At 46.6% G+C, this 26,023-nt stretch overlaps 1 protein-coding gene across 3 annotated transcripts in view; it reads left to right on the forward strand.

The window, feature by feature from the left end:
• LOC144806287 (uncharacterized) overlaps nt 1-26,023 on the forward strand; it is a 163,894-nt gene that overhangs the window by 126,093 nt on the left and 11,778 nt on the right. For 2 of the 3 annotated variants that reach the window (XM_078672677.1, XM_078672675.1), the window contains exon 2: nt 15,346-15,476. The gene's annotated coding sequence lies outside the window, so the exon portion shown is untranslated. Of the gene's footprint in view, nt 1-12,258; nt 12,366-15,345; nt 15,477-26,023 lie in introns of all 3 variants that reach the window. The other variant, XM_078672676.1, reaches the window with a different exon arrangement.

Genomic DNA, 26,023 nt, shown 5'->3' on the forward strand with positions numbered 1-26,023 from the left:
GGTGCAGGTTGTGATCCATTCATTGCAATTTTTGGTGTCTTTCGTTAGGTGCTTCTGTGCTTGAGGGGGTACAGGGTGTCGGTGCAGGTTGTGATCCATTCATTGAAGTTCCTGAAGTCTTATGTTAGGTTGCTGCTATGCTTGAGGGGGTCCAGGGTGTAGGTGCAGGTGGTGATCCATTCATTGCAGTTCTTGATGTCTTCCATTAGGTTGCTGCTGGTATGCTTGAGGGGGCCAGGGTGTTGCTGCGGGTGGTGATCCATTCATAGCAGTTCTTGATGTCTTCCGTTAGGTTGCTGCTGTGCAGGAGGGGGTCCAGGGTGTCGGTGCAGGTGGTGATCCGTTCAATGAATAATTTGATGTCTTCTATTAGGTTGCTGCTCTGCGTGAGAGGGTCCAGGGTGTTGGTGGAGGTGGTAATTCATTCATTGTAGATCTTGATGTCTTCCGTTAGGTTACTGCTGTGCTTGAGGGTGTCCAGAGTGTCGATGCAGGTGGTGATCCATTCATTGGAGTTCTTTGATGTCTTCCGTTAGGTTGCTGCTGTGCTTTAGGAGTCCAGGGTGCTGGTGCAGGTGGTGATCCATTCATTGCAGTTATTAATGTCTTCCCTTAGGTTCCTGCTGTGCTTAAGGGGGTCTAGGGTATCGGTGCAGGTGGTGATCCATTCATTGAAGTTCTTGAAGTCTTGCGTTAGGTTGCTGCTATGCTTGAGGGGTCCAGGGTGTCGGTGCAGGTGGTGATCCATTCATTGCAGTTCTTGATGTTTTCCATTAGGTTGCTGCTGGTATGCTTGAGGGGGCCAGGGTGTTGCTGTGGGCGGTGATCCATTCATAGCAGTTCTTGATGTCTTCCGTTAGGTTACTGCTGTGCGTGAGGGAGTCCAGGGGGTCGGTGCAGGTGGTGATCCGTTCAATGAATTATTTGATGTCTTCTATTAGGTTGCTGCTCTGCGTGAGGGGGTCCAGGGTGTCGGTGCAGGTGGTGAACCGTTCAGTGAATTATTTGATGTCTTCTATTAGGTTGCTGCTGTGTTTGAGGTTGTCCAGGGTGTCGATGCAGGTGGTGATCCATTCATTGGAGTTCTTGATGTCTTCCGTTATGTTGCTGCTGTGCTTGAGGAGTCCAGGATGTCGGTGCAGGTGGTGATCCATTCATTGAAGTTTTTGATGTCTTCCGTTAGGTTGTTGCTGTGAGTGAAGAGGGGGTCCTGGGTGTTGGTGCAGGTGGTGACCCATTCAATGCAGTTTTTGGTGTCTCTCGTTAGATGCTTCTGTGCTTGAGGGGGTCCAAGGTGTTGGTGCAGGTGGTGATTTATTCATTGAAGTTCTTGATGTCTTCTGTTAGGTTGCTGCTGTGCTCGGGGGTCCAGGGTGTCGATGCACTTGGTGATTCATTCACTGAAGTTCTTGATCTCTTCTGTTAGTTTGCTGCTGTGCTTGAGGGTGTCCATGGTGTCGATGCAGGTGGCGATCCATTCATTGAAGTTCTTGATGTATTCCGTTAGGTTGCTGCTGTGCGTGCGGGGGAGTCCTGGGTTTTGGTGCAGGTGGTGACCCATTCATTGCAGTTTTTGGTGTCTTTCGTTAAGTGCTTCTGTGCTTAAGGGGGACCAAGGTGTTGGTGCAGGTGGTGATTTATTCATTGAAGTTCTTGATGTCTTCCTTTAGGTCGCTGCTGTGCTTGAGGGGTCCAGGGTGTTGGTGCAGGTGGTGATCCATTCATTGAAGTTCTTGAAGTCTTCCGTTAGGTTGCTGCTGGTATGCTTGAGGGGGCCAGGGTGTTGATGCAGGTGGAGATCAATTCATTGCAGTTATTAATGTCTTCCCTTAGGTTCCTGCTGTGCTTGAGGGGGTCCAGATTGTCGGTGCGGGTGGTGATCCATTCATTGCAGTTCTTGATGTCTTCAGTTAGGTTGCTGCTGTGCTTGAGGGGGTCCAGAGTGTCGGTGCAGGTGGTGATCCATTCATTGCAGTTCTTGATGTCTTCCGTTAGGTTGCTGCTGGTATGCTTGAGGGGTCCAGGGTGTTGATGCAGGTGGAGATCCATTCATTGCAGTTATTAATATCTTCCTTTAGGTTCCTGCTGTGCTTGAGGGGGTCCAGATTGTCGGTGCAGGTGGTGATCCATTCATTGCAGTTCTTGATGTCTTCCTTTAGGTTGCTCCTGTGCCTGAGGGGTACAGGGTGTTGGTGCAGGTTGTGATCCATTCATTGCAATTTTTGGTGTCTTTCGTTAGGTGCTTCTGTGCTTGAGGGGGTACAGGGTGTCGGTGCAGGTTGTGATCCATTCATTGAAGTTCTTGAAGTCTTACGTTAGGTTGCTGCTATGCTTGAGGGGGTCCAGGGTGTAGGTGCAGGTGGTGATCCATTCATTGCAGTTCTTGATGTCTTCCATTAGGTTGCTGCTGGTATGCTTGAGGGGGCCAGGGTGTTGCTGCGGGTGGTGATCCATTCATAGCAGTTCTTGATGTCTTCCGTTAGGTTGCTGCTGTGCAGGAGGGGGTCCAGGGTGTCGGTGCAGGTGGTGATCCGTTCAATGAATTATTTGATGTCTTCTGTTAGGTTGCTGCTGTGCTCGGGGGTCCAGGGTGTCGATGCACTTGGTGATTCATTCACTGAAGTTCTTGATCTCTTCTGTTAGTTTGCTGCTGTGCTTGAGGGTGTCCATGGTGTCGATGCAGGTGGCGATCCATTCATTGAAGTTCTTGATGTATTCCGTTAGGTTGCTGCTGTGCGTGCTGGGGAGTCCTGGGTTTTGGTGCAGGTGGTGACCCATTCATTGCAATTTTTGGTGTCTTTCATTAGGTGCTTCTGTGCTTGAGGGGGTCCAGGGTGTCGGTGCAGGTGGTGATCCATTAATTGTAGTTCTTGATGTCTTCCATTAGGTTGCTGCTGTGCTTGAGGGAGTCCAGGGAGTCAGTGCAGGTGGTGATCCATTCATTGAAGTTCTTGATATCTTCTGTTAGGTTGCTGCTGTGCTTGAGGGGGTCCAGGGTGTCGGTGCAGGTGGTGATCCATTCATTGAAGTTCTTGAAGTCTTGCGTTAGGTTGATGCTGTGCTTGAGGAGGTCAAGGGTGTCGGTGCAGGTGGTGATCCATTCATTGAAGTTCTTGAAGTCTTGCGTTAGGTTGCTGCTGTGCTTGAGGGGTTCCAGGGTGTCGGTGCAGGTGGTGATCCATTCATTGCAGTTCTTGATGTCTTCCATTAGGTTGCTGCTGGTATGCTTGAGGGGCCATGGTGTTGCTGCGGGTGGTGATCCATTCATAGCAGTTCATGATGTCTTCCATTAGCTTGCTGCTGTGCGTGAGGGGGTCCAGGGTGTTGGTGTAGGTGGTGATCCGTTCAATGAATTATTTGATGTCTTCTATTAGGTTGCTGCTCTGCGTGATGGGGTCCAGGGTGTTGATGGAGGTGGTGATTCATTCATTGTAGATCTTGATGTCTTCCGTTAGGTTGCTGCTGTGCTTGAGGGTGTCCAGGGTGTCGATGCAGGTGGTGATCCATTCATTGCAGTTCTCGATGTCTTCCGTTAGGTTGCTGCTGTGCTTGAGGAGTCCAGGGTGTTGGTGCAGGTGGTGATCCATTCATCGAAGATCTTGATGTCTTCCGTTAGGTTGCTGCTGTGCATGAGGGGGGGGAGGGGTCCTGGGTGTTGGTGCAGGTGGTGACCCATTCATTGCAGTTTTTGGTGTCTTTCGTTAGGTGCTTCTGTGCTTGAGGGGGTCCCAGGTGTTGGTGCAGGTGGTGATTTATTAATTGAAGTTCTTGATGTCTTATGTTAGGTTGCTGCTGTGCTCGGGGGTCCAGGTTGTCGATGCACTTGGTGATTCATTCACTGAAGTTCTTGATGTCTTCCGTTAGGTTGCTGCTGGTATGCTTGAGGGGGCCAAGGTGTTGATGCAGGTGGTGATCCATTCATTGCAGTTATTAATGTCTTCCCTTAGGTTCCTGCTGTGCTTAAGGGGGTCTAGGGTATCGGTGCAGGTGGTGATCCATTCATTGAAGTTCTTGAAGTCTTGCGTTAGGTTGCTGCTATGCTTGAGGGGTCCAGGGTGTCGGTGCAGGTGGTGATCCATTCATTGCAGTTCTTGATGTTTTCCATTAGGTCGCTGCTGGTATGCTTGAGGGGGCCAGGGTGTTGCTGTGGGCGGTGATCCATTCATAGCAGTTCTTGATGTCTTCCGTTAGGTTACTGCTGTGCGTGAGGGGGTCCAGGGGGTCGGTGCAGGTGGTGATCCGTTCAATGAATTATTTGATGTCTTCTATTAGGTTGCTGCTCTGCGTGAGGGGGTCCAGGGTGACGGTGCAGGTGGTGATCCGTTCAGTGAATTATTTGATGTCTTCTATTAGGTTGCTGCTGTGTTTGAGGTTGTCCAGGGTGTCGATGCAGGTGGTGATCCATTCATTGGAGTTCTTGATGTCTTCCGTTATGTTGCTGCTGTGCTTGAGGAGTCCAGGATGTCGGTGCAGGTGGTGATCCATTCATTGAAGTTTTTGATGTCTTCCGTTAGGTTGCTGCTGTGAGTGAAGAGGGGGTCCTGGGTGTTGGTGCAGGTGGTGACCCATTCAATGCAGTTTTTGGTGTCTCTCGTTAGATGCTTCTGTGCTTGAGGGGGTCCAAGGTGTTGGTGCAGGTGGTGATTTATTCATTGAAGTTCTTGATGTCTTCTGTTAGGTTGCTGCTGTGCTCGGGGGTCCAGGGTGTCGATGCACTTGGTGATTCATTCACTGAAGTTCTTGATCTCTTCTGTTAGTTTGCTGCTGTGCTTGAGGGTGTCCATGGTGTCGATGCAGGTGGCGATCAATTCATTGAAGTTCTTGATGTATTCCGTTAGGTTGCTGCTGTGCGTGCGGGGGAGTCCTGGGTTTTGGTGCAGGTGGTGACCCATTCATTGCAGTTTTTGGTGTCTTTCGTTAAGTGCTTCTGTGCTTAAGGGGGACCAAGGTGTTGGTGCAGGTGGTGATTTATTCATTGAAGTTCTTGATGTCTTCCTTTAGGTCGCTGCTGTGCTTGAGGGGTCCAGGGTGTTGGTGCAGGTGGTGATCCATTCATTGAAGTTCTTGAAGTCTTCCGTTAGGTTGCTGCTGGTATGCTTGAGGGGGCCAGGGTGTTGATGCAGGTGGTGATCCATTCATTGCAGTTCTTGATGTCTTCCTTTAGGTTGCTCCTGTGCCTGAGGGGTACAGGGTGTTGGTGCAGGTTGTGATCCATTCATTGCAATTTTTTGTGTCTTTCGTTAGGTGCTTCTGTGCTTGAGGGGGTACAGGGTGTCGGTGCAGGTTGTGATCCATTCATTGAAGTTCTTGAAGTCTTACGTTAGGTTGCTGCTATGCTTGAGGGGGTCCAGGGTGTAGGTGCAGGTGGTGATCCATTCATTGCAGTTCTTGATGTCTTCCATTAGGTTGCTGCTGGTATGCTTGAGGGGGCCAGGGTGTTGCTGCGGGTGGTGATCCATTCATAGCAGTTCTTGATGTCTTCCGTTAGGTTGCTGCTGTGCAGGAGGGGGTCCAGGGTGTCGGTGCAGGTGGTGATCCGTTCAATGAATTATTTGATGTCTTCTGTTAGGTTGCTGCTGTGCTCGGGGGTCCAGGGTGTCGATGCACTTGGTGATTCATTCACTGAAGTTCTTGATCTCTTCTGTTAGTTTGCTGCTGTGCTTGAGGGTGTCCATGGTGTCGATGCAGGTGGCGATCCATTCATTGAAGTTCTTGATGTATTCCGTTAGGTTGCTGCTGTGCGTGCTGGGGAGTCCTGGGTTTTGGTGCAGGTGGTGACCCATTCATTGCAGTTTTTGGTGTCTTTCGTTAAGTGCTTCTGTGCTTAAGGGGGACCAAGGTGTTGGTGCAGGTGGTGATTTATTCATTGAAGTTCTTGATGTCTTCCTTTAGGTCGCTGCTGTGCTTGAGGGGTCCAGGGTGTTGGTGCAGGTGGTGATCCATTCATTGAAGTTCTTGAAGTCTTCCGTTAGGTTGCTGCTGGTATGCTTGAGGGGGCCAGGGTGTTGATGCAGGTGGAGATCCATTCATTGCAGTTATTAATGTCTTCCCTTAGGTTCCTGCTGTGCTTGAGGGGGTCCAGATTGTCGGTGCAGGTGGTGATCCATTCATTGCAGTTCTTGATGTCTTCAGTTAGGTTGCTGCTGTGCTTGAGGGGGTCCAGAGTGTCGGTGCAGGTGGTGATCCATTCATTTCAGTTCTTGATGTCTTCCGTTAGGTTGCTGCTGGTATGCTTGAGGGGTCCAGGGTGTTGATGCAGGTGGAGATCCATTCATTGCAGTTATTAATATCTTCCCTTAGGTTCCTGCTGTGCTTGAGGGGGTCCAGATTGTCGGTGCAGGTGGTGATCCATTCATTGCAGTTCTTGATGTCTTCCTTTAGGTTGCTCCTGTGCCTGAGGGGTACAGGGTGTTGGTGCAGGTTGTGATCCATTCATTGCAATTTTTGGTGTCTTTCGTTAGGTGCTTCTGTGCTTGAGGGGGTACAGGGTGTCGGTGCAGGTTGTGATCCATTCATTGAAGTTCTTGAAGTCTTATGTTAGGTTGCTGCTATGCTTGAGGGGGTCCAGGGTGTAGGTGCAGGTGGTGATCCATTCATTGCAGTTCTTAATGTCTTCCATTAGGTTGCTGCTGGTATGCTTGAGGGGGCCAGGGTGTTGCTGCGGGTGGTGATCCATTCATAGCAGTTCTTGATGTCTTCCGTTAGGTTGCTGCTGTGCAGGAGGGGGTCCAGGGTGTCGGTGCAGGTGGTGATCCGTTCAATGAATAATTTGATGTCTTCTATTAGGTTGCTGCTCTGCGTGAGAGGGTCCAGGGTGTTGGTGGAGGTGGTAATTCATTCATTGTAGATCTTGATGTCTTCCGTTAGGTTACTGCTGTGCTTGAGGGTGTCCAGAGTGTCGATGCAGGTGGTGATCCATTCATTGGAGTTCTTTGATGTCTTCCGTTAGGTTGCTGCTGTGCTTGAGGAGTCCAGGGTGCTGGTGCAGGTGGTGATCCATTCATTGAAGTTCTTGTTGTCTTCTGTTAGGTTGCTTCTGTGCTTGAGGGGGTCCAAGGTGTTGGTGCAGGTGGTGATTTATTCATTGAAGTTCTTGATGTCCTCTGTTAGGTTGCTGCTGTGCTCGGGGGTCCAGGGTGTCGATGCACTTGGTGATTCATTCACTGAAGTTCTTGATGTCTTCGGTTAGTTTGCTGCTGTGCTTGAGGGTGTCCAGGGTGTTGATGCAGGTGGTGATCCATTCATTGCAGTTATTAATGTCTTCCCTTAGGTTCCTGCTGTGCTTGAGGGGGTCCAGGTTGTCGGTGCAGGTGGTGATCCATTCATTGGAGTGCTTGATGTCTTCCGTTAGGTTACTGATGTGCATGAGGGGTTCAGGGTGTCGGTGCAAGTGGTGATCCATTTATTGCAGTTCTTGTTGTCTTCCTTTAGGTTGCTGCTGTGCTTGAGGGGGCTAGGGTGTCAGTGCAGGTGGAGGTCCATTCATTGAAGTTCTTGATGTCTTCCGTTAGGTTGCTGCTATGCTTGAGGGGGTCCATGGTGTTGGTGCAGGTAGTGATCCATTCATTGCATTTCTTGATCTCTTCCGTTAGGTTGCTGCTGTGCATGAGGGAGTCCAGGGTGTCTGTGCAGGTGGTGATCCATTCATTGCATTTCTTGATGTCTTCCGTTAGGTTGCTGCTGTGCATGACAGGGTCCAGGGTGTCGGTGCAGGTGGTGATCCATTCATTGCAGTTCTCGTTGTCTTCCTTTAGGTTGCTGCTGTGCTTGAGGGGGCTAGGGTGTCGGTGCAGGTAGAGGTCCATTCATTGAAGTTCTTGATGTCTTCCGTTAGGTTGCTGCTATGCTTGAGGGGGTCCATGGTGTTGGTGCAGGTGGAGGTCCATTTATGGAAGTTCCTGATGTCTTCCATTAGGTTGTTGGTATCCTTGAGGGTGTCATGGGGGTGAGCTTTGCATTATACACGGTGTTAAGTTAGCATGGCTTATTAGAAGTTTAAATGCCATTTTTCCTTTTCTGCTTTGCTTTGCACACGGCACGCAATGGCGCTATTGTTTAGAGAAGTATGAGTATTATCGCTACTCACAAGAATAACTTGTTTTTATGCACTTCCACACAGTCTCATGAGTTTAGTCTGTACAATTAGTGCCGCGACAGTCAAGGTCGTCTTGAACACCGTGTCTGTTGTTCAGAATGATCAGCACACGTTCTAGACATAACACACATGCAGCTTCAGCCAGCCTTGCTACTGGCGCGTTTAATAATGCACTGTGCAGGCATGATCACACACACTTGGAGAACATTCGCAAGCTGGGAGCTTGTGAAGAACTCAATGTGATCCACTTCTGCTGATACCTGAGGTATGGGGCCGTCCATGTAAGCCTATGAGACCTTTTATATATATAAAATAATCTACTAGCAAGGATGGGCGAAATATAGGTATATTTCAGACCTGTTTCCACATTGCATAATAATATGCTTTCTCCCTTTGTATTTTATGGAGTAATAACTACGCTGACAACCTTGTTGCTAATAGTATGTTTACTTGTACTTGCTAAGATGCTGCACCTGAGATCACAGCGTTAGAAATAAATATTTCAAACTTGCACGTGTCTCCTTTACTCCATGTTTTGGACTGGTATGAGAGTGTGACGAAAGAGTTTTCTTGTTTTCCACAACTCCTAAGGTACCCTAAGTCGCCTGTTCTGGGTTGTCTAATCATTGGTATTTTTGCTATAGGAGAAGAGCCAATGAGGCACTGATGCTAGTTTGCTAAGGGGATGTTCGGCCCTAAGGTGAGTTTTGGCACACCCTAATTCACTAAGGTTCTACGTCTCTTGTGTACAGTTCTGTGTAGGAGCGGGATCCCTGCTACAAGGGGGCCAGGGGTGTTGGTGCAGGTGGTTATCCATTCATTGAAGTTCTTGAGGTCTTTCGATAGGTTGCTGCTGTGCTTGAGGGGGTCCAGGGTGTTGGTGCACGTTGTTTTCCATTCATTGCAGTTCTTGATGTCTTACGTTAGGTTGCTGCTGTGCTTGGAGGGTCCAGGGTGTTGGTGCAGGTGGTGATCCATGCATTGCAGTTCCTGATGTCTTCTGTTAGGTTGCTGCTATGCTTGAGGGGGTCTAGGGTGTCGGTGCACGTAGTGATCCATTCATTGCATTTCTTGATGTCTTGCGTTAGGTTGCTGTTGTGCGTAAAGGGTATTACAAAGTAGACTTGTAGATTTGGATGAATAAGTATTTATTTAAGTTACATGGAGCAGCCCCTAGGCATGTCTGCATCTGCATCAACTGCCTTCATCCTGTGAGCTGCTCCTCAGAACATTCTAAGATGGCATGGTAACCATCACTAGGTAACATCCACAATATTGAGGCTGGGATACAACACATCTCCCCTTCTTACATTTAATAAACAATTTATATAGAAAATTACACTTGTTTTTCAAAGATAACATTTAACTAATGAATACATGAAAAATGGATAGTAAACAATGTAACATATTGTACACCTATCTATGAATAAATGTGCACTAAATAAGCTACTAACATTCGTAATCATCTTGCCACTTTGGACGTTTCTTAATGCGTGGCACTCTGTTTATTGCAGGCACTTTTTCATTTTTCCCACTTGATGTTGTGCCTTCTGGTTTTCCTATCAAAATAGGTCTCTCCGCAGAATTGCACAATGTGACACTACGAACATTCCATTTATTTCCATCCGACAACCAGACATTACTTCCCTTCATCCTGAAAATGCTTTTAGGTTTTGACCACTTTGACATTAGAGACCCATGGGTGGTGAATACCCTAGTTCTTACCCAATCACCAACAGCGAACTCTCTTCTTTCCCTTTTTAATTTGCCATTATGTCTCTTAGTGTATTTGTCTTGATGTTCATGAACCCTGTCCATCAAACCCTTCTTGTCTAGGCAATATGTACTTCCTTTAAGCATCCACGCTGGAGACACTCTGGTACCTGCCTGCCTTCCCTTTAAAAGCATGAAAAGAGTTTTGTTGGTGACCGAATGGGGTGTAGACCTATAGCTCCATAACATCACCTTCACGGCTTCCCTGCAATCACCCCCACTGCTCACACACAACTGAACACAATCCTTGAACACTCAGTTAAACCGCTCGACTAAACCATTCTCCCTAGGATTGTAGACTGCTGTGGTGTGGTGTACTATACCCATCTTGGATAAATACCTTTCAAACACTTCCGCCGTGAATTGTGGTCCATTATCAGTGACAAGTGTGTTTGGACACCCTTCTCAGCGGAAAATTTGATCGCAAAATTCAATGACATTAGACGCATTAATCTCCTCAGAAAAAGCCACCTCAGGCCATTTAGAGTGATTATCTATCATCACAAGTGCAAACTTATTCATTATACCTTTTGAACTAAATGGCCCACAAATATCCATCGCTACTCTTTCCCACGGTTTATCTGGAAATTTGGTAGGAACAATAGGAGACTCCTCAACCCGATGGGACTTGTCGCTACACAAGCACTCCAGGCAATCCAGTACACATTCCTCTACATCTTTGTCCAAACCCAGGCACCAAAATGTCATCCTTGCTCTTCTCTTCATCCACGACATTCCATTATGCCCTTCATGCAACAACTCAACTAATCTGGCACGTAAACCGCTTGGTACTACCAATCTACCATCTCTGCGGATAATTTTGTCTTCAACAGTTAACTCTGACCAAACCGTCCAATATTCGCCAATTTTGTTTCTCAAATCCACACAGGAATTAGTAGGCACAGTAAGATGTTGCATGAGTTCCACTAGAATGGCATCCTCCTCCACTGCAGCCTTCCACTTACTTTCCGTGATGACTCCATTGCATGACTCAGAGACACTGGCCAGCACATACTCGTCACCAATATCATCATCATCACCACCTACACACTGTAACGGTAGGCTTGACAGACAATCAGCATTAATGTTGCGTATACCTGACATATAATTCAAAGTAAAATCATATCCTTGTAGTCTATACAACCACTTGGCTATCCTGGGTGTGGCCTTCCCTGCGCCCTTGGTTGTAAAAATATCAATGAGCGTTCTGTGGTCCGATCTGACCTCGAAATGCGTTCTCCAAAAGTAATTCTTGAAGTGATCAACGCCCCACCAAGACGCAAGGGCTTCCTTTTCGATGACTGAATATACTGACTCTGCACCCTTCAATGTACGTGACGCAAATGCCACTTCACTTGTCCTTCTCTGAATTCTCTGTTACTAGCACTTGATCAGGATGATTCGGATCCAATTTCATCCCTAACATTTTTTGTTCGCGCCACCCTAGCAAGGTTCTTCCCTTTTCTACTACATAGACTTTGCTAGTTGCTTCCATATTCTTGTGAGATAGTTTGCAATTAAAAAAAAACTATCAAAGGTAACTTGACCCCACAACAACCCACAGGTTCAATGTCTGGGGAATTCAGCTTGCATTTACCAATTTTTATCCATGCATCCTTGTCTATGATCGTGTATGGAGAGCATGAATCCACCCACACTAGGATTTTAGTACCATTGATGTTCAGCATACACTTAGGAGGGTTGCATCCTTCACGAATTTCATTAATTTAATCATTATAGATTACACACACTTCTACCATTTCTCTTTCATCAGAGAACTCCTCTTCACTGTCCTCTTGTATGGCATATACAGTACGCCTCCCTTTGTTGGATATACTGGTTTTGCACATGCGAGCAAAATGCCCAATTCGTTTACACTTGTAACACTTCTCTTTGAGTGTTATACACTTATCAGAATCAGCTGTATGCCTGGTGCTACCACATCTATAACAAGCGTGATTATATCTAGGTTAGGTGTTCTTATTAATTTGAGGCACACTTTTAACAAATTTGTCACTTGCCTGCTTGCTATCTTTTTTCTTTTCAATAGCACACACTTTGGTCTGATCCCCCTTATCTTTAACTTGGTTTGAATTGAGTTCCTTAACATACTTAGAATGTTCTCCAGGCTTTTTGCTACCTCTATGGATTTTTTTAAAGAGGGATCTGTTAAGTCTAAGAGTTTTTCCTGTATTTTGGTATTATTCGTTCTATTAATAAATTGATCTCTTAATATATCTTCTGTTAGATCTTTAAATTTGCATATTGATGCAAGTCTTCTAAGTACCGATATATACTGCTCAACTGATTCTGCAGATTGTTGTGCTCTAGAGAAAAACTTGTGTCTTTTAACTACAATGTTGATTTTTTTAATCAAAATTCTCTTCTAGAGCTTTTACTATCTCTACATATTCATCAAAATTGCTAGTTCCTGTTCCCTCACTTTCATTAGATTCTTCATCTGCTTGGTTGGTGGAATCTGCTCTAACTCGGAGAGGTAATGTTTTTAACACCTTTCTACCCTCAACCCCTAAATTGTGCTTTAACAGTGCTACTTTGCGGGATGATACAAAATCTTCGTCACCTATTGCCTCTAGATAGGTCTCAAAAGACTCAATCCAAACCTCCCAGGGCATTATGGGTTCCCCAGGGTTTTGTAAAAACTTTGGTGGAGCTGTTACAGATGATGAATCCATGCTGGTAGGCACACCAAAATGTAAGAGTTAAGGGCTCTAATTATTTTATAATACTTGCTTTAACTGCATTAATATATATGTTTATATATCGCTGTCGGTATATATACTTAAATATATACAAGGTTGTTAAAGTGAACATAAGAAATTAAAATAATTAAAGTAGTCACCGTTGCCTTATTGAATAACAGTTCCTTCAAGTAGTTGTTATATATTGTTGGTTTCAGTTATGTGGTGTATTGTTCTTTTAAACTATTAACCCAGTAATCACAGTTTCATGTTGGCTCCTGGTGTCCTGTCCCTTTAAACTGTACCAATATTCACAAAACCTGGCTCCAAGATCTCACTGACGCTATTAACAAACGAGATGTCATTGCTGCCAATACTCTCCCAGTCTAGCATTCACTGTGCAGGCCTCTCATGTGCAGATCGGTAAATACTCCTTCGTACCAACTTTATTGTGATTGTGTGTTTACACTCAATTAAAAGCTTAAATCTCTTCACGCTCGGCTGCATGAGTTAGACACACATGGTGTTTACTTTCAATTAACAGCTCTCTTCCCTTCAGGCTCCGCTGCAAGAGTTAAGACACACACAGTGTTTACTTTCAATTAACAGCTGTCTTCCCTTCAGGATCCGCTGCACGAGTTAAGACACACACAGTGTTTACTTACAATTAACAGCTCTCTTCCCTTCAGGCTCTGCTGCACGAGTTAAGACACACACAGTGTTTACTTTCAATTAACAGCTGTCTTCCCTTCAGGATCCGCTGCACGAGTTAAGACACACACAGTGTTTACTTTCAATTAACAGCTGTCTTCCCTTCAGGATCCGCTGCACGAGTTAAGACACACACAGTGTTTACTTTCAATTAACAGCTCTCTTCCCTTCAGGCTCCGCTGCATGAGTTAAGACACACACGGTGTTTACTTTCAATTAACAGCTCTCTTCCCTTCAGGCTCCGCTGCACGAGTTAAGACACACACGGTGTTTACGTTCAATTAACAGCTCTCTTCCCTTCAGGCTCCGCTGGACGAGTTAAGGCACACACGGTGTTTACTTTCAATTAACAGCTGTCTTCCCTTCAGGCTCCGCTGCACGAGTTAAGACACACACGGTGTTTACTTTCAATTAACAGCTCTCTTCCCTTCAGGCTCCGCTGCACGAGTTAAGACACACACGGTGTTTACTTTCAATTAACAGCTCTCTTCCCTTCAGGCTCCGCTGCACGAGTTAAGACACACACGGTGTTTACTTTCAATTAACAGCTCTCTTCCCTTCAGGCTCCGCTGCAAGCGTTAAGACACACACGGTGTTTAGTTTCAATTAACAGCTCTCTTCCCTTCAGGCTCCGCTGCACGAGTTAAGACACACACGGTGTTTACTTTCAATTAACAGCTCTCTTCCCTTCAGGCTCCGCTGCACGAGTTAAGACACACACAGTGTTTACTTTCAATTAACAGCTCTCTTCCCTTCAGGCTCCGCTGCACGAGCTGAAATACAAGAGCTGCCTAATTCGATTCCTTCACTTGACTCTGCTGCATGTTTACTTTTCAATTAACAGCTTCGAAACACAGGCGCTGCCAAACTCGCACTGAAGACAAAGTTTATTTTCAATTCAACGCTTACTCAGCTTCCATTTACAATTCATTCATGCTGAGCCACACATGTCGTAGGCTTCGCATATCTTTAAATAAAACTTCTTTTGCCTTCACGCTTGTAAGATGATTGTCTCTTCACACTTGACTGCACACTTTGCTTTTAAAGTATAGTTTCTCTTCGGCGCTAATTATCCCTTCATGGTTGGCTGCACACACAGAGCTGGCATTTAATCTTCCACTCGTTTTTAGGTCTCGGCCTTCGCAACGCTCGTGCACGCGTTCCATTGCCTTCAATGGCAACGCGTGCACGTCAGGAGATTCACTCGCGGGAGCACGTGACCCATCTGGTCGCAATTATCGCTCCCGCGAGTGAATCCCTCCCCCCTGCTGCCGTGCGAGCACTTTTTTCTTGTTTATATTTTGGAGTCCTTGAGACCTCCCTCCCTCACGTAGAACTTCTGGTAAGTTGCAGGATATTGGTACCTACATGATGTGTTTTAATGTAAACTGGACACCCTTACTATAAGCTCGGCAGACATTGAGCTCTACTCACCTGTATGCATATATTGCACGTGCCATTGTATGCTCTGCAGCATAGAACACACTCATTTGTGTCTGTGTAATGTGCGTTAGCAGAATATGCACGTGGCTAGGTGTTCCTCCTCGCTGTAGCTACATGGAGTTCCATTCATCTTTTTAATACAGCTGCTAGTATAAACTCAGTCTATATTTATATTAATAAAAACATATAGAAAATATTTGTCAATACATCATAAAACAATTCATATTGCAAGAAGAAAAATAATTATTTTTCGTTTACAATATGAATTGTTTTATGATGTATTGACAAATATTTTCTTTACATAATATGAATTGTTTTATGATGTATTGTGTTGTTTTAATAAATATGACGATGTTTTTATCAATATAATTCAAAAAGATAATAGAGTGTTTGATAAATAAAATAAGAGATACAATCTATCCTTCTGCTTTTCTGCCCTTATTAGACCTTTGCTGACCATGATTTGTAATTGTATGGATGTAAATTTGTTAATCTGTTTCTGACTCCACGCTACACCTAATAAGTTGGTTACAAATAGAGTAGTTGTACAATTATAGATCTTATTGAGGTTCTCTCCGTACAAAATAAGGAAAAGGGATTCTTGTCTTTTGTTCATCACAGGTGGAGAAGGCATTCAGGATTAATAATTTCCAAGGAATACATCTTCAAAAAGAAAAGCAGATATAAGCTGGTATTGCATTTAGCGCCCTTACCTGATGTCCTTCTTCGTCCACCGCATTACTGCCTGAAAGGTAAGGGAGAAAAAGTTAGCCTGAGAGCAGCATTTTACACAGGGAGAAGTTTTATATTTGTCCACTGCTCGCCCCATAATGATGTACACAGCATTGGTAACTCCTAGCAATATCCATTACCCCTTCTCAGTTTGCCTTGTTTGTCAGAGGCAAAACCTGGACTGATGTTTGTTTCCATGTCCAATCACTTAATCTTGCGGTGCCTAAAAACATGAATGTTGCACACTCGTTTTACTGAACTGCGTGTTAACCCACGGGTAGCACTGAGGGCAGCACCTTGATGCACTGGTGGTCTGAGCGCTGCGTGTTTAACCACAAGGTGCACTGAGCGCAAACACTGAGTGCAGCTAGTGCAGCGTGAGTGACAAATGGGGTGCACTGAGCGCTGCCTGTTAGACACAGGGGGTCCACAGAACTCAGCGTATTTAACACAAGGCGTGCACCAATTGCTGCGTTTTTGACACGGGGAGCTCTGGGCGCTGTGTCTTGAACTGACGAGGTGCACTGAAAACAAGAGTTTAACACACTGAACGGTGCATGGTTAACAAACGGGTGCACTGAGCGTGGCTTGTTTAAAATAGGGGTTTACTGCGTGGTTAGAACCAAGCTCTGCGTGTTTGACAAGGGGATCTCTGGGCGCTGTGTGTTGAACGTCACAAACTACATTGAGGGGAATGTGTTTATATATCCAGAAATGCTTGTCTCAAGACAAAAAGTGGGGTTTGTGGGTAACTGCATTTTTTATCTAGCGGTAATGCAAGTGGTACAGAACGTAAACATCTATTTTAGAGATTGGTGTAATTGATAGGGTGTTTATTATGGTAGATGTATTTTAATGCCCATTGATGGTACTGCTTTGGTAAAAGTGCAGCAAAACATACTAGTATAATTATATTAACTGGTATTTATTCCAACGGACACGCGCCTACAAAGAATACATATGGGCACACAACGATAACTATCCTGAGTTACAATTTGTAAAAATCAACAGTGATGAACAGTGTCGACAGTGTTTGCTTTATCTCCACACGCTGTTGTTTGAATGCATTTGTAATGCTGCAGCTGCACGTTTGCTTTGCCATTAACAGCAAAGCTAACAAGCATTGGAATAGCTAATAGGTCTCGCCTTTGGGACCTTATAAGTGTTTAGCCATGCAACAGTTGATGTTGTTGCACCAAGGATATTGTACTGTATAACTAAACATAACTTAAAGATCCCAAAGGCGAGACCTATTGGCTACGCCAATGCTTGTTAACAAGAGTCAAAGTGATTTACTTAACAGTAAACCTTACGCATAACAGGACAATCTCAATCTCTTTTCTATGCAATAATTCATGTATCACAGTGGAAGTTTAATTTATTCTCAGTACTTCACCAGTCCTCGCGCCAGACGATTAATTAAACAACACGCCTTCCTTCAAATCGCAGATGCATATTTTCTTTAATTAACACGATGGCAGCCCCTGGTGCTATCAAGGCACAGTCATCATACACTTATCACTAATCTCAAATCCACTTCTTTATATCAGGTTCCCAGGTGATTTCCACGAACCAGCAACTCCAAGCACTACACATCAAGTGCTTCTGGATTTGAATACTTCTTTCGCCAGGGGTTGTCCAACTCAAAATAACCAGTAGTTATAATTCTGTCATCTTCTTCTCCAACCCATCCTCGTCGCCATTATTATAAAGTAGAATTGTAGATTAAGATGAATAATGTATTTATTTAAGTTACATGGAGCAACCCCATGGCATGTCTTCATCTGCATCAACTGCCTTCGTCCTCTGAGCAGCTCCTCAGAACATTCTAAGATGGCATGGTAACCATCACTAGGTAACATCCACAACATGGATGCTGGGATACAACACTTGGGAATCCCTGACTTTATGTACTCGTGGACAATTAACCAGATTCAAACATTATCAACTTTCTGCTTGGTGGGCTAGGCAACATTGGGAGGAGCAGATGGATGATGCCTTGCTAATTCAAGCTATGAAAACGGGGAATATCAATAAAGAAGTGGCCTTGTGGTATCGAGCCCTGATTGAAGCTGAAGATGATATGAATCAGGATATCCAAAAGCTTTGGCGAAATGATGTGGAAAATATTAATCTAAGCGAGGCTTGGTTGGGCTCTTTGCATTGCTTCGAGAGACAGTTGAACCTGCGTATCTCAAGCGTAACTATCTTTTCACCCTTTATCGGGTCTAATGGTTCCCTGCAAAATTGAATTTTTTTTCCTGAGTATGTTTGTTCAAGATGCCAAGATCCCCTAGCAAATGACTGTCATATGTTCTTAACTTGCCCAGTGATTACCAAATTTTGAAGGGACATATGTGAATTTTTGACGGATGTAACAGACATTCAGATAGAAGTAACACTGGTACTTATTTTTTTCGGACTAGGCCGAGATAGCATTTTGGCTTCAAATAAAATGGCCACTAGATTAATGTTTTATGTCATTTTATTGGGTAGAGGAGAGATCTGTAAAGCTTGAAAATCGGCTGTTCCACCCCTTTTCTCTGAGTGTAAAAACAACATCATACGTACAAGTCAACTAGATATGGCGTGTGACCCTAGAGGTCAAGAGAAGGTGTGGGCCATGTTGGTTGACGGGTGTCAGAGGAACGGGGTCCAATGATTAAGTCAATAAGTAGCTGTTGGTTCTGCTCCCCCTCATCTGCATGCTAGGGGTAGGAGTGGAAGCAGCTAGATTTCTTGTGTGGAAAGACTCTATTCCCATCCGGCCCTCAGTAAGGGAAAGGGAGTATTGCCAACTAGTCAATTGGCAGAATGAGGACCAAAAAAAACCAAATCCTTCTACCTCCACATCAACCCCAGGCCACCAGAAATAAATTCTTATCCTATGCTTCGTGACATTCATACCCAGATGGCCAATATGAGCTGTCTCCAAAGTCTTTTGGTGGAAAACTCCTAGTGCAATCAATTTATCACCCCTCACCAACAATCCTCCTTTCACAGATAGCTCATCCGCCACCTTGCAAGAAGATTTAGCAAGTTTTTTCCCTGCTGACCCAAATTTACCAAAATTCATAATCTCGTTGAATACAGTATCCTCCCTCAACCGATCCCACAATACCATCATATCGGAACAAATGACCAAATCTTCAACTTTGGCAATGATACATTCCTTAATTTCTTCCTGTACATCCACCTCACAAAAATCTCCATCAACTGGTAAACGAGACAGAATGTCCGTTCTAACACTCTTTCCTCCCACAATGTGAATCCCACTAAAAATTGAACTCCAATAATTTGATAATCTGGCTGTGGCTTTCTTAATTTTGTTTCCAGACAAAATATCAACGAGTGATCTGTGATCTGTCTGTAAACAACATTTTCTTCCCAGAGATATGGATTAAACTTGCCAAGACCCCATAAACATGCCAACATTTATTTGATCTATTATGGAATATCTTGTTTCCAATTCTTTCATCCTTCTAGAAGCAAACCCTAGAGTGACTTCCTTCCATCCTTCACTTGTGGCAAAACAGCCCCCATGCCATATGCACTAGCAGCACAGTCACCAAAACATTGCATCCTTCCACACAAGGCTGTAGTGCGGGAGCAGAGTTAATACTTTATTTGATGTGATCAAAACTTTGTTGACATATTGCAGACCGTTCAAATTTTACATTTTCTTTCAAATAAATGCCTAAAGCACCAGTCAGGTTTGCAAAAATAAATGTTTAAAAAGACAAAAATGTACACAGCTGCCACACTTACACACACTAGGCCCCAAACTGCTTGAATTCAATGCTAAATACTGTTTATTTATAAAAACACTAACACATGAACTTTGTTAAAATTACATCATGCCGAAAAGATGTAACAAGAATGTCTACTCTTGACCCTCGCTCATGGATGCTTTTTCTTAATAAGTTTGACATTGTATAACATGATTCACATATTTTTTAGAAATGTTTCTGATCAGTAGAAGAAATGTATTGTTAAAGTTTGATTCAAAGTTTAGTTTAAATATAAGCTAAGCAACTTCATATGAAGAAAAGACATTTTCAATGGTGACCCCTTGAACTGACTCGTAATTCCTTTTTCAAGTTACGTCAATGTAAAATGGGGTGGATTAAAGAGCCATGAGGTGGAATCAAGAGTGAGATAAAGGAGCCGTGAGTGTCTTGGGGTGGATTAAAGAGCCAAGAGGCGGAATCAAGAGTGAGATAAAGGAGCCAAGAGTGTCTGGTGGTGGATTAAAGAGTCATAAGGTGGAATCAAGAGTGAGATAAAGGAGCCAAGAGTGTCTAGGGGTGGATTAAAGAGCCATGAGGTGGAATAAAGAGTGAGATAAAGGAGCCGGGAGTGTCTGGGGTGGATTAGAGAGCCCTGAGGTGGAATCAAGAGTGAGATAAAGGAGCCGAGAGTGTCTGGGGTGGATTAAAGAGCCATGAGGTGGAATCAAGAGTGAGATAAAGGAGCCAAGAGTGTCTGGGGGTGGATTAAAGAGCCATGAGGTGGAATCAAGATGAGATAAAGGAGCCAAGAGTGTCTGGGGGTAGATTAAAGAGCCATGAATCAAGAGTGAGATAAAGGAGCCGAGAGTGTCTGGGGTGGATTATAGAGCCATGAGGTGGAATCAAGAGTGAGATAAAGGAGCCGAGAGTGTCTGGGGTAGATTAAAGAGCCATGAATCAAGAGTGAGATAAAGGAGCCAGGAGTGTTGGTGCTGGATTTTAGAGCCATGAGGTAGAATCAAGAGTGAGATAAAGGAGCCAAGAGTGTCTGGGGGTGGATTAAAGAGCCATGAGGTGGAATCAAGAGTGAGATAAAGGAGCCGAGAGTGTCTGGGGTGGATTAAAGAGCCATGAATCAAGAGTGAGATGAAGGAGCCGAGAGTGGCTGGGGGTGGATTAAAGAGCCACGAGGTGGAATCAAGAGTGAGATAAAGGAGCCGAGAGTGGCTGGGGGTGGATTAAAGAGCCACGAGGTGGAATCAAGAGTGAGATAAAGGAGCTGAGAGTGTCTGGTGGTGGATTAAAGAGCCATGAGGTGGAATCAAGAGTGAGATAAAGGAGCCGAGAGTGTCTGGGGGTGGATTAAAGAGCCACGAGGTGGAATCAAGAGTGAGATAAAGGAGCTGAGAGTGTCTAGGGGTGGATGAAAGAGCCACGAGGTGGAATCAAGAGTGAGATAAAGGAGCCGAGAGTGTCTAGGGGTGGATGAAAGAGCCACGAGGTGGAATCAAGAGTGAGATAAAGGAGCCGAGAGTGTCTGCAGGTGGATTTAAGAGCCATGAGGTGGAATCAAGACTGAGATAAAGGAGCCAAGAGTGTCTGGGGTGGATTAAAGAGCCATGAGGTGGAATCAAGAGTGAGATAAAGGAGCTGAGAGTGTCTGGGGGTGGATTAAAGAGCCATGAATCAAGAGTGAGATAAAGGAACCGAGAGTGGCTGGGGGTGGATTAAAGAGCCACGAGGTGGAATCAAGAGTGAGATAAAGGAGCCGAGAGTGGCTGGGGGTGGATTAAAGAGCCACGAGGTGGAATCAAGAGTGAGATAAAGGAGCTGAGAGTGTCTGGTGGTGGATTAAAGAGCCATGAGGTGGAATCAAGAGTGAGATAAAGGAGCCGAGAGTGTCTGGGGGTGGATTAAAGAGCCACGAGGTGGAATCAAGAGTGAGATAAAGGAGCTGAGAGTGTCTAGGGGTGGATGAAAGAGCCACGAGGTGGAATCAAGAGTGAGATAAAGGAGCCGAGAGTGTCTAGGGGTGGATGAAAGAGCCACGAGGTGGAATCAAGAGTGAGATAAAGGAGCCGAGAGTGTCTGCAGGTGGATTTAAGAGCCATGAGGTGGAATCAAGACTGAGATAAAGGAGCCGGGAGTGTCTGGGGGTGGATTAAAGAGCCATGAGGTGGAATCAAGACGGCGCTTCCTTGGTTTTCAGCACCCGACATGCAACAGTGCCGGCTGTGGGCTTCTGAGCACAACTTTGGGCCCGGCTATCATTCTTTTACGAATTAAGCACCGGATATAATAGTGTACAGTACAGGGCAGGAGGACCCTGCAGCAGCAGAGAGTTGTCTCTCCCCATACACCTGGACATTACTTCTGCTGAAGGGGGGGACAGAAAGGAGGGGGATTATTAGGACAAGATGAAGTGACACCCCTGCTCCAGTGGTAGCGATATAGCACTCTGTGGTACCAGCGGCTCCTGCCTCCGCGCGGCCCTTGCTACCCGGGCGGGACTGGGAACCAGCAGCGACCCTGGCAAAAAGGCTCTCTTCAGCTTCTTGGGAAATCTCTCTCTCTCTCTTTCCATCCATTAATTCAACCATCCAACCACCCACCCATCCATCCATCCATCTATCCACCCATCCATCTATCTATCCATCCACCCATCCATCCATCTATCCATCCATCCACCCATCCATCCATCCATCCATCCACCCATCCATGCATCCATCTATCTATCCATCCACCCATCCATCTATCTACCAATCCATCGATCCATCCACCCATCCATATACCCATCAATCCATCCAACCATCCATCTACTCATCCATCCACCCACACGTCTATCCACCCACCCATCCATCCACCCACCCACCCACACATCCCTCCACCCACCCATCTACCCACCCACCCACCCACCCACCCATCCATCCATTCATCTACCCAGCCACCCATCCATCCACCCACCCATCTGTCCACCGACCTATCCATCTGTCGATCCATCCACCCACCTATCCATCCATTCATCTCCACTTCTTTCCTCTCTCTCTGATCGCTTTCTCTCTACCTCTCCTCCCTCTGTTTCTCCCTCTCCCTTCTCCCTGAGGCGTTTTAAGGCCTTGGCAAAGTGGGCTCTTGCCCCGGGCCCCAGCCTTTCAGGGGCCCCTGATAGACCTGGCTCTGGCCCCGGGCACCAGCCTTTCAGGGGCCCCTGATAGACCTGGCTCTGTTCTCCACACAGCCCTGCCCTGATGACCTTGAATGTTTTTTAAACACAGTTTGTTTTCATATATTTGTATTACAGGGACAGGGATTGTGCGCAGTGACGTCAGTGAGCTGCTGCCAAGTCATTGGACACACTTTAGAATCAGGAGGAGTCTGACTGGATCATGAATTCACAACTGGTCTGAGCAGGGGCCCCAAACTGTTTGATCCTGGGCCCCCAAAATCCTTAAGATGTTCCAGCCTCCAGTCCCCCTTCCTCTTCCTCTCTTTCCATCCATCCATCCATTCATCTAACTCCCTCCCACCCCCACAAGGAGCAGAGGGGCCCCTCCCACAAGGAGAAAGACATGGGCCCCTCCCACATGGAGAATCAGGGGTCCCCTCCCACATGGAGAAAGAGAGGGAGCCCTCCCGCAAGAAGCAGAAGCAGCCCCCACCCAGAAGGAGATGCAGAGGGACCCTCCAAGGAGAGGCAGAGGGGCCCGCCCACAAGGTGAAGCAGGGGGCCCCTCCTGCGATGAGAAGCAGAGGGGCCCCTCCCACAAGCAGAAGCAGAGGGGCCCCTCCCACAGGAGCAGCAGAGGGGCCCTCCAAGGAGAAGCAGAGGGGCCCGCCCACAAGTTGAAGCAGGGGGCCCCTCCCGCGATGAGAAGCAGAGGGGCCCCTCCCACAGGAGAAGCAGAGGGGCCCCTCCCAAAAGGAGAAGCAGAGGGTCCCCTCCCAGAAGCAGAGGGACCCCTCCCACAAGGAGAAGCAGGGGGCTCTCCCAGAAGAAGAGGGGCCCCTCCCACAAGGAGCACCAGAGGGGCCCCTCCTAGAAGCAGAGGGGCCCCTCCCACAAGGGGCAACAGGGTGGCCCCTCCCACAAGGAGAAGCAGGGGGGGCACTCCCAGAAGGTGCAACAGAGGGGCCCCGCCCACAAGGAGCAGCAGAGGGGCCTTGCCCACAAGTAGAAGGAGAGGGGCCCCTCGAAAAGGAGAAGCAGGGGGCCCCTCCCTCATACAGAAGCAGAGGGGCCCCTCCCCCAAGCAGAAGCAGAAGGGCCCATCCCACAGGGAGCAGCAGAAGGGCCCCTCTCACAAGGAGAAGCAGAGGGGCCCTTCCTAACCTTCTACAAGGGTCCCCAGGGAGAGGTAGCAGCAGTCCCCCAGGGAGGCAGGCCTGCCAAGTATCGCGCATCAGGTGTGACTCTACTGCATTTCACGGTGGTTTTCCGCATCACGGTACTGAAAAGCCTCGTCACGCATTTTTAATGCCAGTCTGAATGGCAGACAGCGGTGCCAGTGCGCCGGCTCTGTTGCTCCCCACAGACTTGCCAGAAGGAACTGGCTCAGTGAGGTGATAGTTAAAGATCTTAAAGAGTCTGCTCAGCTCTGGAGTCAGGCTCCCAGGGGGGTGGGGGGCTGGCCTCATCCGTTGTTGCTGCTGGCAGCTTTAGCACTGTTGGGGGCCCCGGGATTGGATGTGGGTGACCTCGTGCCTCGTCACCTCCTGGAAGAAGTGAGGTACGGTGGTAGGCAGGTCAGAGAAGCAGCGGGGGCCTCAAGAGTGGAGGAGTCCTGGCGGTGGTGTGCTGCTGTCTGGCATCAAACATCGGTGAACAGAGGCATGATTGGGCCTGTCTGAGAGCACCATGAGGAGGTGAGTCCTCTACAAACACAGACTTTAAAGTGCCTCCCCTGGAACTATCACCCAATGGAAGCCCAGAGCAGCAGCGATGCACGAGTGCTGCTCCAGAATCAAACACTGCACTGGGCACAGTGCGGGAGGTGGCCAGCCTTGAGTCACTGGACTCATCCTCAGAGGCAGCGCCATCACCATCCTGGGGATCGCCACGTGCGAAAGCTAAGTGCGGCCTGCGAGGCGGGGGCCGAGTCAGTCAGCAGCTGGGAGAACTTAAGAAAGCATCATGCAGTGAGCTGTGCTGTGTGCACACAGCGGTCTCTGTGCAGTCCATTCATAAAGTAAGTCACAGTGTACTTTGGCCAACGCTGCGGGCCAGGCAGAGCTGTGATACGGGTGCAGTTTGTGTTGTTGTCACACACAGCATCTGCCAGGCCGGAACTCACTCTCTGGGCAAAATTCAGCACAGAAGAGCACCGGCCCGATGACACCCGAGCTTCCATCCTGGCAGAGTTACTGAGTCGGCACTGCAGGTGAGGTTTGCTATTAACTGGATAAGCACCGGTGGTGAATGATAGGCCACTACGACCACCCCCTATCGCTGTATAAGGACCGGTGGCGAATGATAGGCCAGTACGACCACCCCCTTTCCCTGGATAAGGACCGGTGGTGAATGATAGGCCAGGACTACGACCCCCTTTCACCCTGATTTATAAATCACTTTCTCCATTTTTGAAGATTCTTCAAAACCCAAGACTTGATAAACAAGATCTTATACAAATAGTCTGTATTACTTTTGAATGCTGCTTTTCTGCCTTTTACTACTTTATCTGTCATGGAGAATCAAAGCATCTCTCCCAACTCCTGGCCTGTGTTATTGCATTGCTTGCATAAAATTCTCCTAGTGCCTCGCTCGTGTTATTGCTTTGTGTCCAATAGATTCTCCTAGTGCCTGGCCTGTGTTATTGCATGTTGAGCGTCAGATTCTCCTTGTGCCTGGCCTGTGTTATTGCATTGTTTCCATCAGATTCTCCTTGTGCCTGGGCTGTGTTATTGCACTCTTTACATCAGATTCTCCTAGTGTCTGGCCCGTGTTATTGCATTGTTTACATCAGATTCTCCTCATGCCCGGTTTGTGTTATTGCATTGTTTGCTTCAGATTCTCCTCATGCCTGGCCTGTGTTATTGCACTGCTTACATCAGATTCTCCTTTTGTCTGGCCCGTGTTATTGCATTGTTTACATCAGATTCTCCTCCTGCCCGGCTTGTGTTATTGCATTGTTTGCATCAGATTCTCCTTTTGCCTGGCTTGTGTTATTGCATTGTTTACATCAGATTCTCCTCGTGCCTCGCCTTTGTTATTGCAGTGTTTGTGTCAGATTCTTCTAGTGCCTAGCCTGTGTTATTGCATTATTTGCATCAGATTCACTTAGTGCCTTGCCTGTGTTATTGCATTGTTTGTGTCAGATTCTCCTAGTGCCTTGCCTGTGTTATTGTATTCTTTGTGTCAGATTCTCCTAGGGCCTAGCCTGTGTTATTAGCATTGTTTTCATCAGATTCTCCCAACGCCTGGCCTGTGTTATTGCATTGTTTGCATCAGATTCTCCTCGTGCCTTGCCTGTGTTATTGCATTCTTTGTGTCAAATTCTCCTTGTGCCCGGCCTGTGTTATTTTATGTTTGCGTCAGATTCTCCTCGTACCTGGCCCGTATTATTGCATTATTTGCATCAGATTCACCTAGTGCCTTGCCTGTGTTATTGCATTGTTTGTGTCAGATTCTCCTAGTGCCTGGCCTGTGTTATTGTATTCTTTGTGTCAGATTCTCCTAGTGCCTAGCCTGTGTTATTAGCATTGTTTTTGTCAGATTCTCCCAACGCCTGGCCTGTGTTATTTCATTGTTTACATCAGATTCTCCTTGTGCCCGGCCTGTGTTATTGTATGTTTGCATCAGATTCTCCTCGTGCCTTGCCTGTGTTATTGCATTCTTTGTG

The sequence above is a fragment of the Lissotriton helveticus genome (assembly GCF_964261635.1).
Source record: "Lissotriton helveticus chromosome 1_1 unlocalized genomic scaffold, aLisHel1.1 SUPER_1_unloc_6, whole genome shotgun sequence".
Lineage (NCBI taxonomy): Eukaryota > Metazoa > Chordata > Amphibia > Caudata > Salamandridae > Lissotriton > Lissotriton helveticus.